Below are 11896 nucleotides of genomic sequence, written 5' to 3'. Positions count from 1 at the left end.
GTAATTGTGAGAATCTCTTCCGAGGCAGTAGGAAATGATGGGAGTGAGCATTGGCATGATTAAGAACGTCGTAGACACTGTTATTCCAGTTATCACAGACATCTTCAACCTGTCTCTTGTCAGTAGTACATATCCTATTGAGTGGAAACAAAGTTTAATTCAACCTATACCCAAGACTGACAACCCTAAGTCGTCAGGTGACTACAGGCCGATCAGCATACTACCTGCCCTAGAATACATCGTCCATGAACAGCTGACGGATTACCTCAAAACTCATAACATCCATGACAAATATCAGTCAGGCTTTAGAAAGCACCATAGTATAGCAACTGCATTAATCAAAGTAACTGATGACATTAAACATGCTATGGACAGACGTGAAGCTACCATCCTAACACTGCTTGACTTTAGCAAGGCTTTTGATACAGTTGACTTTGATATATTACTAATTAAAATGAAACAGCTGAATTTCTCAAACAGTGCAATACACTGGTTCGACAGCTACCGCAAAAACAGAAGTCAACAAGTCATCTGTGGGTCGGAAAAGTCATCATGGAAAAACGTGCGCTCTGGAGTTCCCCAAGGCTCCGTCCTTGGTCCATTACTCTTCTCACTGTACATTAATGATATTTCTTCAGTGATTCATTCCTGCAACTACCATCTACACTCCTGGAAATGGAAAAAAGAACACATTGACACCGGTGTGTTAGACCCACCATACTTGCTCCGGACACTGCGAGAGGGCTGTACAAGCAATGATCACACGCACGGCACAGCGGACACACCAGGAACCGCGGTGTTGGCCGTCGAATGGCGCTAGCTGCGCAGCATTTGTGCACCGCCGCCGTCAGTGTCAGCCAGTTTGCCGTGGCATACGGAGCTCCATCGCAGTCTTTAACACTGGTAGCATGCCGCGACAGCGTGGACGTGAACCGTATGTGCAGTTGACGGACTTTGAGCGAGGGCGTATAGTGGGCATGCGGGAGGCCGGGTGGACGTACCGCCGAATTGCTCAACACGTGGGGCGTGAGGTCTCCACAGTACATCGATGTTGTCGCCAGTGGTCGGCGGGAGGTGCACGTGCCCGTCGACCTGGGACCGGACTGCAGCGACGCACGGATCCACGCCAAGACCGTAGGATCCTATGCAGTGCCGTAGGGGACCGCACCGCCACTTCCCAGCAAATTAGGGACATTGTTGCTCCTGGGGTATCGGCGAGGACCATTCGCAACCGTCTCCATGAAGCTGGGCTACGGTCCCGCACACCGTTAGGCCGTCTTCTGCTCACGCCCCAACATCGTGCAGCCCGCCTCCAGTGGTGTCGCGACAGGCGTGTATGGAGGGACGAATGGAGACGTGTCGTCTTCAGCGATGAGAGTCGCTTCTGCCTTGGTGCCAATGATGGTCGTATGCGTGTTTGGCGCCGTGCAGGTGAGCGCCACAATCAGGACTGCATACGACCGAGGCACACAGGGCCAACACCCGGCATCACGGTGTGGGGAGCGATCTCCTACACTGGCCGTACACCACTGGTGATCGTCGAGGGAACACTGAATAGTGCACGGTACATCCAAACCGTCATCGAACCCATCGTTCTACCATTCCTAGACCGGCAAGGGAACTTGCTGTTCCAACAGGACAATGCACGTCCGCATGTATCCTGTGCCACCCAACGTGCTCTAGAAGGTGTAAGTCAACTACCCTGGCCAGCAAGATCTCCGGATCTATCCCCCATTGAGCATGTTTGGGACTGGATGAAGCGTCGTCTCACGCGGTCTGCACGTTCAGCACGAACGCTGGTCCAACTGAGGCGCCAGGTGGAAATGGCATGGCAAGCCGTTCCACAGGACTACATCCAGCATCTCTACGATCGTCTCCATGGGAGAATAGCAGCCTGCATTGCTGCGAAAGGTGGATATACACTGCACTAGTGCCGACATTGTGCATGCTCTGTTGCCTGTGTCTATGTGCCTGTGGTTCTGTCAGTGTGATCATGTGATGTATCTGACCCCAGGAATGTGTCAATAAAGTTTCCCCTTCCTGGGACAATGAATTCACGGTGTTCTCATTTCAATTTCCAGAAGTGTATATGCCGACGACATCCAACTGTACATAAGTGCAAGCTCCAAGAACGTTGCTGACGCAGTAGCGAGTATGAACGCAGATCTTTGCTCTGTTTCTCGATGGGCACAGAACCTAGGTCTGAAACTAAACCCCAAGAAATCCCAGGTCATACTTATATCTCACCCAAAGTTAATCAGCCGGTATTTTCGTGAAACAGTCCCTTAAATACTACTCAATGGTACCCATCTACCATAAAAAAAAACAGTAAAAGGCCTTGGAATAATCTTGGATGAGCACCTAAACTAGGAAGAACAAACAGTCACAGCTTGCCGGAAATCGCTCTCCTCCCTACATGCAAATCAAAAATTTTGAAAAATATTTCCAACCAATGTTAAACAAAAATTAGTCCAAACAGTAGTCTTGCCTAATCTTTACTACTGTGATGTAGTTCAACACTGCACAAATAGTGAAAATTCGAGATGCCTCGAGCTAGTGATGAATGCTTGCGTTAGATTCGTGTGCAATATGCGGTTGTATGATCATATCAATCCTTCATACTCCCAGCTAGGTTGGATACGCCCACATAAGGCACGCGATCTCCACACGATGTGCTTACTTCATCGATTTCTTAGCCACTGGTGCCCCCAATACTTATCTTCTCAAATTAAACACCTATCATCATTCCACAACCGCAATGCCAGATCGGATAAGTCTAGCATCCTGGCTGTACCTTTACATAACACAAAATCTTTCTCCGTGTCATTCTCCATCTCAGCCATACGACTATGGAACACGCTCCCCTGTGATCTGCGTCTGATGCAGAACCACTCAACATTCAAGAGGGACCTCAAAACTTACATATTAGAGACGGTATAGCCACCATTGTTGTGCCCCTCTCATCTCTTTCTTTCTCCTCTCCATCATGGCTTCGAACTTTACCATTCTATTTCTCTTCCTCTAACCTATCTACCTCTTCTATATCTCTTTCACCCCATTCTATCGTCTTATGTCTCTGCTCGATGTCAATAACTCACAAGCTGCAAGAACATAACGAGAAAATTCCCAACTAGCAATAGGACTGATATTCATAAAAGAAAAATATGTTTACTTTCATATACATAGTCATTATTATTATTATTATTATTATTATTATTATTATTAATTGTTATAATTATTTTGATTGTTATAATTATCGTTGTACTACTGTTGTAATCTCTATTTACTTTTCTTTAACATTAATACTGTATAACATGTTATATGTCCTTGATGTTCTGTAGAAACTTAATGTTCAATCTGAGTATGCCTGTTTAGGTGTAAGAGAGGGCCTGAAGGCCCTAATCTTGCCAGGTAAAATAAATGCATAAATAAATAAATAAAATAAATAGAGCTGTCAGAAGTGAGAGAGGGCGGTAGTTGTTAGCATCGGTGCCATACCCCTTTTGGCGTAATGGTTTAACAACAGTATATTTAAGTGTATCGAAAAAAAATGTCAGGCTTCAGTGAGCTATTACATATCTGTCTGAGAATACTACTTATCTGTTGGGAACAAGTTTTTAGTACTCTGTTGGAAGTGCCATCATTTCAACGTGAGTTTTTTATTTTCCCAGTATCATTAGGAGAGGTGGGTTGAACTTCAATTTTATTGAATTGCTAAGGTATTGCCTCTTCTATACATAACCAAGAATTTTCTAATTAGCAGCTGCATCAAATCTACTCTACAATATTTAAAAATGATTATTAGAAACATTTCCTATTTCTGACCTTTTGTTAACAAACTTTTAATTGAGTTTGATAGAAATAAGAAATAAAGTCTTCCTGTGCTCTTAGTTTTCCTGTTGCCTTCTTAACAATATTTCAAATTGTTTATTTTATTATCAGCGGTACTAATGTTTGGCGTAATGCACACAGTTCTGAAATTTTTAAGAACTTTTCTTAATAGAGTGTAGTAGATTTTATAATGTCTGTTTCTGGATCATTACTCCTAACTGTACGATCAATTACCCATTCTTGTTTACAGGACATTTTGATTCTTTTGGTAAGCCACGCCCTTTAAGATCGTTTCAAGCAATTGTGTTTTACCGTTTTCTTTGGGAAATTATTTTCAAATATAGTTACAAAGATATCTTGAAATACACTAAATTTTAAATTAGCATCTGGTTCCTTGTACACCTCACGCTAGTCTAACTGTTGCAAGCTTATCCTAAAATTTGCAGCTGTTACATCGTTAATCAGATGCACTATTTTGGAGGACTGTTCTGCAGTAATGTATTGAGCTCTACCATTTACTGTAACTAGCTGTACATCATGATCAGAAAGACCATTAACAGGAAAAGTTTTATCTGATTAATTTTATCTTGGTCTATAGGAACATTATCTTTCAGTGTGCTGGTTTCCTGTAGTTCTTGAATAAGAAAATCAATAGCTGACGTCAAATTGAAAGAACCAGGTAATACTTCAACGCCATTCTTTCTGTCACACACTTTCAAAAAATGTACAGTGAAATCACTACAATAGCTTGCTTCTCTTTGTGTGACAGATAGCGCAATAAAGAACCAAAGTACTTCAGATATAGCTGAAAATGTCCCGGTGGGGACCAAAACACAGTTACAACAACAAAAGCACCATTCTTTAGTTTAAGCTCACAGCTACATGATTCTGTATGATGTCCTACATAATTTTTTTAGTTCCTAAATTTTTCATGTTCTGATAAATTTTAACTTATATGGTGACTCCTCTCTGCATCGTGGGTTTTCCATAGGTGTGACTATATGACAGGTATAGGACATCTGTTCTACCATCTGTTTGTAAATGTTTTAAACAGAGAAGAAGGTCGTCTGCTTTGTTTTTTAATCCTCCCATCTTCTGATGCAATGTACTAACATTAGTTTTCACTGGATTTTTATGAGAATATCGTGATATAATAACACTATTTTTCACTGTATTTTTACGAGAATCTTGTGATATTTTAACATCTCTAATACCAGTCTGAGCTTCTCATTAAGCTTAATTTCATTCAATGTTGAATAACTGGAAACTGATCTTAGCCTAAAAAAGAAGTACTCCTGTGTGCTTCAGTGCCCCCCTCCCCCTTATAATCTGTCATCCCAGCCAATTTACCCATCTCTTTCCTACTGAGATGAAGTTCCGCCAACCAACAGTATCAACAGGAACCAAATACACGCCTGAAGTGGCTGATATAGCTTCATACCGTCCTTCCTGACAGAACTCTTCCATTGGGGACGATCATGCTGCATGAAGGCAGGAATCAACCCATCATTTGTATGGTTCGTTGCAGGTCACACTCAGGATTGTAGCCCTGCTCCCTATCAATATTGTTGCCAGCTCCACTCACTATCACAACATGATCCTGCTTTGCAAAATCCTTGCACAGTGATCCTGTATCCTCTGTCACTTGGTTAAGACATGCGCTGGGCTTTAAGAAACTTGTGATATGGTATCTGTCACCTAATTTTTCCAGTAAGATTTGGAGCACACCTCTCCCGTGGCTGCTGCCTAACAACAGAAATTTAATTATACTTTTTTTCAAATGGTTGGTTTCCTGCTGAACGTCTGTTGAGTATTAACTACACGAACATCTATTTGAGCCTCTTCCTTATTTAACTGAAGTAGCAAGGCAACTGTATTGTTTGTGCCAATGATAAAATTGTCACATACTGTACTGTTTCATGTCCCCAACCCTTGCTATAACTTCCCGCATGCCTTCACCCCTCTCCCTCTTAATCTCTGAAGTTACTCCCTATCCAGTCCTGTCTTAAGTACTCTAATCTTACCTTCCTATATAGCTGTTTTCCTATCCGTTGAAAATACTTTGCAATACCATGTAAGGGGCCCATTTACTTCCCCAATTCCCGCGCCACTATACTCTCCCCTCAATGTTACTACCTGTCAGAACATCTGCATAGAACCCCAGAATTAACTTTCCTATAGTTGCTCAAACACTTCTCTCTCATGGTTGTTTAGAGTTTTTTATAAAATTTATCTAGACAGCAACAGCAATATCCTATAAATTACAGATTACAAGTTACTCAAGTTACATGGAACACTATTATATGTATATAATACTAATATTGTAACGTAATTCACTCTAAATAACTTTGAAACTCAAAACTTCTATAGCTGAAAAATTTGGCCTAATTCGCGTATCCGCGATATAGACTTTACTTTTAAAAAGAAATAAAGTACAGAACTTTAAACCTTCATTTATCCTCGTACATACGGCACTTCTGATTATATGTGTGACGAAAACAACCTAAATTCTTCACTTAATACTTACGCAAAAGTCTTAAATTTGTATGAAAACCTTCGTCTAGATTAAGATGTAACATTCTGTTAAGTTTTTTTTCGAGAAATACGTTAAAACAGTGAAACTTACAATAGATAAGATGAAATAACTCTAATAACTTCCTTGCAGTGTAATATGAACTTAAATGACGGTTGCTACAGAATTAGCTACTTATCTTCCCGAGCTCACTATGCAAGTGATTGCGTTCTGCGGCAGTCGTAGTTTAACGATACCTGCTTTTTAACGTTCCTACTTGAACTTTGTTTTATTTCCTGTCATTATTTACAAACCGACTAAAATCTTATAATGTGTGACCCCTCTAAGGCAGCCTGACAGTGATGTCATATTGCGTATGTCTTTTTAGTTGCAATATATTAATAATGCAATGACAAGTTCCTACCTCAGCACACATCTAGACAATGTCAAGTAACAATTTCCCAGACCACTGTCGGCTGTCAGTTGTTTAAACGCGATATATCAGTGTAATTTGTTTAAATAAAGTACTGTGGAACTTTTTATACATTTTGATACATTTAATGTCTCACATTTACGTTGTCCTTGGATCACTATTTAGAAATGTGGATATATGGGGTACTGGCAGTAAATCACAAAAAATTGCAACAGACTGCCTCAAAATGGTAATTAATTGCCACAAAACTGGAAATACAGAAGTGGAAGGCAGTTACACATTTCAGAAAATGCCAATGAACAGTCAGGCCATCATTAATTTTTAGTAATTCAGCTGATAGGAAATGGCCCATCATTAATCACGTATTAACTATACAGTCGAAGTGTTTAGCATCAGTTTTTGGGTCTTAAATTATAGTAATTAATATGAGGGTGACATTGATAAATTATATCGATAAGGTAATTGGATAATAAATTATGGTTTATTGACTTAATTATTTATTCACATGGCTCACATACAGTTAAAAAAAGGTATACAACATTAGTAAATGTATATAACGACAATACAGAAAACAAAACTACATATAAAAGTAACTAAATGTCAATATGTAAGTTTCTAATCTATATCAGAGCTGTATCATCAGCTTTGATCAGATCGCTCCAACTCCCCTAATAGGAACGCAAAGGTTATTCACGTTTAATGTGTTTGACTGTATGTTCAGAGCGCCACAGTCACAAACCAGGGACTCAGTAGCACACCTTTTGTAAAGAGAGTCTGCGCATCGTCCATGCCCAGTGCTAGCTCTGTTCAGTTTGATCCATAATTTCTTGTAGACTTCTTTGCCAGCAGTATCGCAGTTATACTTTCGGAACCATTCACGCTCCTCAGGATTTTCGATAAATTGACAGTTCTGATCCCACAAGTCTCTCACTTCGATATTACGATATTACTGGCATCTGGCTGTTCTGGTTGCCATAATGGCAGGTTCATGTATACCACTATATTTGGATATACACCATTTTTTAAACCAATAGGAAAGGAGGTGCGTGTTGGGGGGGGGGGATGAGCAGGGATGTTGAGGATTCAAGTGGAACCTTCAAAGGATACTTACACAAATAAATGACAAATGTACTGACGATTTTGTTTACATAAATAATATCATTTGTACAAGGAGGTGAGTAGTAGTGACATCCTCGAGTCCATTAGAAGATCAATGGACTCTTTCGATCCAGGGAAGGGGGAAGAGTCATGATTCAATGGTCCAGAAACTGCCCTGCTCTCCTACTGTGGTGGTCTCCATACACGATTAAAAAAAAAAGAACAGGTTTCCATTCTCCTGTATCCTGTTATCGATCCAAATCTCAGTAAATGGTTCACAGTTCCACATCTATCAAAATTCTCTCACATTGTCGCCATGAAGCATAAATATAGGAATATTTGGGAACATTTTATGTGCAAAACACTATTTGGCACATTTTCCTGATGATAACAGCAGTGCATGAGCTTATCATCTTTGAAAGGGTGTGGGATATACAAACCAGTTGCGGCGGATTCCATGCAGGCTTGTAGTGTTACCCACTTGAAGTAACGCCACAGAAGCTTCAGGTACAGAAAAAGACCCTGCTGTTACAGACCATCTGCTTAATGAAGGGCGAATTTAGAAGGTGCTACATTAACATACGCAAAGGGAGGAAGGTAACCACCTTCAAACAATGTAAATTGGTAAACATACGGCTATTGTCCGTACTTCGTACTGAATGATCAGACACAATCTACAAACCACTTATGACAGAATCATGTTGTAAATTATCCTTCCTACTTATATGCCCCACATATTACTATTACTTTACTTCTGTTGTTTTGGTTTCATTTGCCTTCCAGTTTTACTTTATATAATTGCATTTTAGTCTCATTACATACCTTACTTGCAGTATTACACTTGTTTAAGCAATATTATCTATTTCAGTCATGCCTTTCAACATGTCATTAGTTTATTATGTTTTGATAAATTTATTTTGCTTCTGTGAACAATAGGAATTTGTCACGTTATTCATTAATTAAATTTTATCTAAGATATACAGACTTTATTCTGGGTACCGAAGTCTTAAATGAAGCGTTAGTAAGTGTTATATTTGACAACCAGTAGAGAGTCTCTTTGGATCTATATAGTTTAAAACCTTTGATCTTCGTACCTAATGATGATGTAAAAGATGAAAACTAGTTAAGTAAGTAATAAATACCGTAGGGTAGGATATTACACAAATGTCGTGTGTTTTTCATTTGTAGTGAATAAAATGTTTTGCAATTTACTACAGTCAGTTAACCTTACAGTACTACATCTGTAAGAAACTGCTGCGTGTTAACTGAGAACGGGAAGATATTCGAGACATCAGTTGTTAGACGCAGTGTACTGTGAAACAGTACAAGAGGTGAGATTTCTCTACAGAGTTACCACAGAGGAGGTTTTTCAATCATGCGTAGAGAAAGTTAAACTTAAACGTATGGTAATCATCAAGTATTTATTTGTCTTGAAGCATAATATCATAAAGATTTTGCAACAAATATGTGAGTTGAAATGGAATGTCGTTTACAGGTACAATCTGGACATCAGGACATGTATTTCATGTCCTTCCACTTATAATTTCGTTCTCTCTGCTCTGTTTCCCCTCTACCATTTCATGGCACAACAACAGCCTGCATCGCTTTTAGCACATCGATTACAGTTCTCCCATTTAACGTACTTCATGAGCGTTTGATAACACCGTTACGGTGCTCAGGCGTTTGGTCTTCAGAGATATAAAATTTCTTGCGGCAGTATTTGTTACTGCAATGCTGTGGCTGCTGTCGTTACTTTGGTTAAAGTGAGGACATAAAACACTCGCAATTCATCCGTCGGATGAGGACGTGCAACTATGGGGTCGGCTACGTATTTTCGTTAATAGCCCTTCTTCAGTTTACATCGCCGCTCAGCTACAACACATATACGGAGTGTAAAAGACTACGTGTACAATGTTCTAAAATGTTCAGGAGATAAATTCTTTTTATGTGACAAAAATGTCAAAGCTGTACAGCTTCCTTGCTAGGAGTCTATTAAGTCCTTGATGCTGGTGATACAGACGGTGTTCAAACTATAGTGTGATAAATAGTGTTTTAGAGATGTCGCTGGCCTCGTATGTATTTCTTTTTGGCTTTTTGGGGTAAGATTAAGAATTTGGTGTACACGTCACCGACAGACACTCCAGAAGAGCTGGTTAGCCTTTGGGTGCCGCTGCAATCACTATTCGCGAAGCACCTGGTGTTATACACCATTAGCATGAAGATGTGCATTAATGTGAACGGACGTCATTTTCAGAAATACCTCTCATACAATACGACAGTTTGAACACCCTCTTTGAACATCACTACTTTAGAGCCGTTTATGGACACCCTAACAAGAAAACGATCCACTCGCGACATTCATAATGTACAGAAAAACGCTTTATCTGCTCTCAATACTCTAAAATTTTATATGCGTCGTTTTCCTACACCCTGTGTGTAAAACCCTTCGCGTCACTCTGCGATAGAAACGTAAATAATCTGGAAGAGAGAGAGTACCCTGCAACCACTGCCCCAGATTTCGACAGTATTTTCAGTCAGTTTAATTTTCCAGCTCAAAAGCCAAGGGGGAACTTACACCAGTGACTTCCTCATGGTTCACCTTCCATCTGAATGAATGATTAGAGGGCAAGGTGAAAATTTTTCAGCCATTCACAGATGCTGTTGATCCGAATAAAATTCCGTAGTTTAGTTTTATGTCCAAAATATTAATTTAATTCTGTTGTTTTGGTTCCACTTGTCTTTTAGTTTTACTTTTCATAATTACGTCTTAGTCTCATCATGTGTCTTACGCAATAGAAACTCACTCGAAGTGGTAGAAGGTTTGTAAACGCTCCGATTTTTCATTTTCAGCTTTAATAACGGGAGGTTCAATTTAAACATGCTCATAGTTTTACGGCAACGACCTTACTGCAGTGGATACACCGGATCCCGTCAGACCACCGAAGTTAAGCGCTGTCGGGCGTGGCCGGCACTTGGATGGGTGACCCTCCGGGCCGCCGTGCGCTGTTGCCTTTTTTCGGGGTGCACTCAGCCTCGTGATTCCAACTGAGGAGCTACTCGACCGAATAGTAGCGGCTCCGATGAAAGAAAACCATGACGACTGGGAGTGCGGTGTGCTCACCACACGCCCCTCCTATCCGCATCCTCAGCTGAGGATGACACGGCGGTCGGATGGACCCGATGGACCACTTCTGGCCTGAAGACGGAGTACATAGTTTTCTGGGACGACCCAAAGTGCTACTAAAGTTCCAGCTAAATTTGGTAATCGTTACCCAAGAGTAAGTCAACTGTGCACATGATCGGAAGAATAGTATTATTTATACAACTTTTTCAAGCATTCGAGGTGTATGTCCTCCTTTTTAGATAAATGTTTTGGGCAATATTCCCGTCATAAATTTCATCATTTGGAGTGGATTATTAACAAGAGAAATTCAAAGTTGTAGCAGATTTAAAGGCCCTCTATGTTTCATTTTCACCTGTCAAAAAATGAGCGATTCAGTTTAAATGTTGTCTTAGTTTTGTTCTGGGACGACCCAAAGCTGCTCTTGCAGTTAAGTTTAAAATTGGATCATTAAAGGCGTATGGAATAGCTGAAGCAATACATAACACGAGATAAGTGCTGGACATCTTTAATGAGAAATCTCTACAAAACGGATTCTGTGTTGGACGATGTCAAAAAGCAAATGAAAACAATTTTCTCGTCTAATTATGCGCCCAATAAAAGAGGTAAGTAAACGTAGGAATTAACGGTTACGATAAATAATATTTGTCATAAACCGAACGGATATGGTGCATGCCACTCATAATCAGTCATTACTATTTCATTCATCGGTTAAGGGATGCTATTTTCCACCATGGTTTTTACTGAAAACTTCTTAGTTACTGAGTACGAGCTTTTAATATTTATTAAAATTTCCACCGTTTTTAAAGGACTTCTTGTACGATCTGGGCCCATGTACTACATTTGACGGTATGCCACTTCACGCCAGAACTGAAACTGCTGATGGAAGCCGGCTTGGCTG

At 40.2% G+C, this 11896-nt stretch overlaps 1 pseudogene; it reads left to right on the top strand.

Moving 5' to 3' along the window:
• Positions 1–10768: 10768 nt before the first annotated feature.
• Positions 10769–10886, top strand: LOC124620802 (annotated as a pseudogene).
• The last annotated feature ends 1010 nt before the right edge of the window (positions 10887–11896 follow it).

This window comes from Schistocerca americana, chromosome 6 (assembly GCF_021461395.2).
Source record: "Schistocerca americana isolate TAMUIC-IGC-003095 chromosome 6, iqSchAmer2.1, whole genome shotgun sequence".
NCBI lineage: Eukaryota > Metazoa > Arthropoda > Insecta > Orthoptera > Acrididae > Schistocerca > Schistocerca americana.
Note: the sequence above shows the minus strand (reverse complement) of the source record. Positions and strands in the feature narration are given on the sequence as shown.